We start from the raw sequence: 5,000 nt of genomic DNA on the forward strand, positions 1-5,000 counted from the left end.
TTTCATATTTCCATTCTTTAGTCCCAATTTCATTAAGTTAAAGCGGGTATTAGGGGGTATAGCCCCTCTGCTACCTATGACTATTGGTAATATTGATCCTGTTTTAATTTTATGCTTATTTAAAAGAAACGCCAGACATTCTTTGTATTTATCAATTTTTTCAGCCTCGGCTTTTTGTAGATAATCTCTGTTCTCATAGCGGATGGTAACATCGACTATGTGAAGCCCTTCCTTATTTTTGATTATAAGGTCGGGTTTATAAAGATTACCATTTGCCTTTATGGAAGGTTCGATGAACACTTCATTGGAATGTTGAAGTTTCTCTGCTATAAATAGTTTGACCTCATCATGTCGTTTTATTCTAAGTCCTTTAGTGTGTTGACATAAACCTAAGACATGACCGAGGGTTTCGGGCTGAGCATTACAGCGCCTACAGGATACATTTATTTTTTTATCAGCTCGAGCTAGAACAACACGAGTACCAAAGGTATTTGTCCTTAGTCGGATAGCGTCTATAAATCGCGACGATTTTAATAGATATGTTTCTCTTAACCAAGCGTTCCCTATTTTGTCACGAGCAAACTCATTGACGCCTTGCCCTTGGGATTTTAAATTTAACCATTGTTTTATATGATCATTTTTTAGGCGTTTCTTAGCATTTGCTAAATCTTCAATAGTTGCGGGCCAGTTGATTCTAAGAGAATTCGCTATATATTTTAGTTTCTTTTCGGTTTTATCATCAAGAATACTAGACATAGCCGGGTCTAGAGAATTTTTAATTGCAAGAGCGCTTTTAAGGATACCGATTTTAATGATATGCTCAAAATGAGGGAGGCCTAAACCACCGTTATTTTTTGGAGCGTAGAAAAAACCCGTTGCTGTTGAGGGCACTAAGTGCAATATTTGCTTAACGTTTTGTCTTATTTCACTGTCGAGTAGCTTCAAGACTGAATCGCTAGGTGGGTTTACTAAAAGACAATATATAAAGCGTGGAAGGATAAAGGTAACAAGAAGATCGATTTTCTGGTGCGGTTTTAAAGGTAAAGTCCTTACTCGTTTGATTAAGTTAACTATTTCAGGCACTATAATACCGCAATCCATTCCTTTCCAGGGTCCAAGTTTGGCTCCTAGATATTTAAAAATGATTTCAGGGTCCGCATAAGGAATTAGTTCAGTGTTATTAATTTTTATCTCCGGGTCTTTAACATACCAGGTGTCTTTTATTTTGACAATTTGAAACGCTCTACTTTTATCCGCCGAAATAGACATACCTAATTTTTGCAAATATCCTGTGACTATGTCTAATTGTGACTGTGCTTCTTTTTTGTTTTTTCCTAGAGTAACGAAATCATCCGCAAAGGCAAGAATAGGTAACACAATATTTTCATTTAGTGCGATCCCCTCACTCATTTCTTCAATAGTTTCTAGCAGGGGTTCCATGCACAAATTGAATAGTAGTGGGGAAAGGGGGTCGCCTTGTTTGACTCCCCTGCGAATATTAATTTTAATATCGTTTTTGTTTTTGGTTTTATTATTATTCGTTTGTATTACAGTACTACAATCAGTGTACATGTTTAAAATTATGTTAATGATCGGCTCTGGAATGCCTTTTTTCAGAAGGCTGGGTTTTATCGCTGAATGTGGGAGAGAATCAAAGGCTTTTGATATATCTAAAATAACAAAGGTACCGCCTGTATCTACTTTGCATTTTGTTAAGGCTGTATTCATAAGTGCTATATTATGAGCACATCCATTTTCAGCGGTAAAACCCTTTTGTCTAAAGTTTTGCACGATCATTTTTCTTAACCGCGTATCTATTATAGAGGACAACATACGGCTCAATACGGAACTAATTGTTATGGGTCTCCAGTTACTTGCGTTGGTTAAGTCTTTGTTTTGCTTGGGAATTAGTTTAGTGCGATTCGTTTTCCAAGCTGTAGGAAAATAGGAGTTATAACATAGAATGTTAAATAATAAGGCTAAGACCTGAGGTAGTCCAGGGATCTGTAGATGGATCTTTTGTAAACCATCCGGACCGGCTGCAGTTTTAGTTCTCATTTTTTTAATTCTTTCAACTATTTCCATCGATGTAATGGGAGGGAAGACGGTGTCTATTTCCAAGGATGGTCTCTTAGGAAGAAAGGATAAGGCATCTGGCGGTCCAGCCTGTTCCCATAACTTACTATATAGGGACTTGATGTCCTCGTCGCTAGGTAGTTGTTCGGGCGGCTTCCATAAAGAATTATCGTTGTTAATTACAGCATCAGCGAGTTTTTTTGGACACTCTTTATAAATTTCTTGACATCTAGCGTAAGAGTATCTTCTAATCCGATTGCGTTTAGTTTTTCTTTTATTGTTACTGTTTATATATTTATTTTTGTTTCTGTTAAGTTCATTGTTTGTATTGGATTTGGTATTATGTCTATGAGTCTTTAATTCTTCATTGTAATCCTTATTTTCTATATTAGATAGGAGCGCCTTAGTTAAAATATCTGTAATAAATTTGTCTGTTTCATAGTTTAGTTTTGTGTCGTCCTGGTTAAAAGTTAACCAGATGTGTTTTAAGGTATTATATAAGGTCTCACAGTGTTCAGGAATTGGTAGTGGCTCTTCGATTGCTTGGCGTAAGTTTTCACGCCAAGTGTTAAAGTTCGTTTCATTGTTGGAATCTAAAAGATCATTATTAACAACTGCGCCTAGAAGTTCAATATTTTCTGGGTTATTATCGGAGTCTACGTTAATTTCACCCGATTCAGCTATTTTATCCGCATATTCATCAGTTTCTTTAACGCTGCCGTCGTCGTCCCGAACATTGTTTAGATTCTCCTCCTCACTATTAGGTTTATTTCTTTTATCCGCATCAAGTTTAAATTCTTTTCGTTTGTTTCTAATTTGGTCCGAGGTTTTATTAGGAAAATGTTTACTAATTTCTACATTTAATTGTTTGTGCGACCGGTATCTACGTTCAAGTTGTTTCAATAACACAACTTCTTCCTCGGACCAAACTCTAACTTTCCGGGAGGTATTAGGGTTGTTTTTATTTTGTTCTAAACTCCCGAGTTGTCTTTTTTTATTGCGCAAATTTGGGTGTTCGTGACGCTCATGGGTCGAAAGGCCCCGCTGCGTGTCAAAACTATTAGTGCACGCTTCACAAGCAAAGGTCTTGGGCCTTTCAATAGGTTTCGCGCCCTTGCATTTTGGTATGTGAACTCTAACTCCATGCAGCTTTAAGAAATTCTTTTTGCATTGGTGGCACTCCCAAAGTATCTCGCTCTCAATATGATGAGTATTTAAATGTTTATCTAAATCCGAGAGAGAGACAAAAAAGAGCTGAGTTCCCTTATTAGTGCAAATAGGACAGGCTATCTTCGCCTCCCTTAAGGGTACAGATAACTTAAACGTAACCAATTCATTAGCCAGGTTCGAAGCCATTTCTTCAACAGAGGTCCCCTCCATAGCGGAAGAATCCGCCACGGCGCTCCCGGGACCAGGTAACGCCGCGTCCGAGGCTTTAGCGTTGTTGTCACTATACATTATTTGTAGTTTTTGGTATATGTGAGATCAGAAAAAATATGCAAATCCATTTTGACCAATTCGATAACCAGGGATAGCAATGTCGTCAACAGTTTGGGCGCCAGCGTTTTAAACGCAAAAGACCAAAAGGAAAAAGTAAAAAGGAAATAAGAGTGAAATAACTAGTAGGGACAGGGAAAAAGAAAAAGAAGAGAAGAAAAGAATAAAAGAAGACAACAACACAGAAGGGAAGAAAGACATTGAAACATTAACAGGATCAATTAATACATTCACAGAGTAAGCTCTGTTTCGGCAAGCCGATATCATTGTAGAGTATTTTCGGTCCTCTGCGTCGCCGCACTCCGTTTAGCCATGGCTGGGATTCGCAGAGTTTGCGCAACTAGTCCTCTGCGAATCGCAGTCATGTTACCGGCGGGTACCCCGAGGAGGTAGGTAGTGCGACTTGGACGGGAGAGGCTGAAGGGCCTGAGGCCTGTATTACGCTTCACCGTCCCTGTAACTACAACTCTCAAGGGCAATCTCGTCGCCCCCACGGTGCCACACGATGTAAGGTGGCTCCCGATCCCTCCGCACCTCCACGAGGTGGGAGCTGGGCAACGTCCAGTTGGAAACAACTGGGCGGCTGAGCCGGAGGGAAGGCACCGTGTGAGCGACGAGGAAGTCCCTTAAGAGAGTCATAGTTACTCCCGCCGTTTACCCGCGCTTTTTTGAATTTCTTCACGTTGACATTCAGAGCACTGGGCAGAAATCACATTGCGTCATCACCCGTGAGGGCCATCGCAATGCTTTGTTTTAATTAGACAGTCGGATTCCCCTAGTCCGTGCCAGTTCTGAGCTAAGCGTTGAATGGCGGCCGAAGAAGCGACCACGACGGCGTTAACCGCCACGGAAGCCTCGCAGCAAGGAAGATCCGCGGGAGGCCAAGGCACGGGACCGAGCTCGGATCCCGGGACGCGACCGAAGTCGCCAACCGTTCACCTCGCCCAGGCCCGGCACGTCAGCCAGACCCGCTTCCCGACCAAGCCCGACACGCCCCGCTCCTCAGAGCCAATCCTTATTCCGAAGTTACGGATCCAATTTGCCGACTTCCCTTACCTACATTAATCTATCGACTAGAGGCTCTTCACCTTGGAGACCTGCTGCGGATATGGGTACGAACCGGCGCGACACCTCCACGTGGCCCTCTCCTGGATTTTCAAGGTCCGAGGGGAAGATCCAGACACCGCCGCAACTGCGGTGCTCTTCGCGTTCCAAACCCTATCTCCCTGCTAGAGGTTTCCAGGGAACTCGAACGCTTATACAGAAAAGAAAACTCTTCCCAGATCTCCCGACGGCGTCTCCAGGTCATTTTGGGTTACCCCGACGAACACTCTTACGAGGGCCCGAATGGTATGCGGTTCCGCTGCCGGGTTCCGGAATAGGAACCGGATTCCCTTTCGCCCAATGGGTGTGCATCTCTGCAACTA

At 42.1% G+C, this 5,000-nt stretch overlaps 1 pseudogene; it reads right to left on the reverse strand.

The window, feature by feature from the left end:
* The window catches only part of LOC143307486 (large subunit ribosomal RNA), an 8,958-nt pseudogene that overhangs the window by 1,965 nt on the left and 1,993 nt on the right, over window positions 1–5,000 (reverse strand).

This window comes from Osmia lignaria, unplaced genomic scaffold (assembly GCF_051020975.1).
Source record: "Osmia lignaria lignaria isolate PbOS001 unplaced genomic scaffold, iyOsmLign1 scaffold0056, whole genome shotgun sequence".
Taxonomy (NCBI): domain Eukaryota; kingdom Metazoa; phylum Arthropoda; class Insecta; order Hymenoptera; family Megachilidae; genus Osmia; species Osmia lignaria.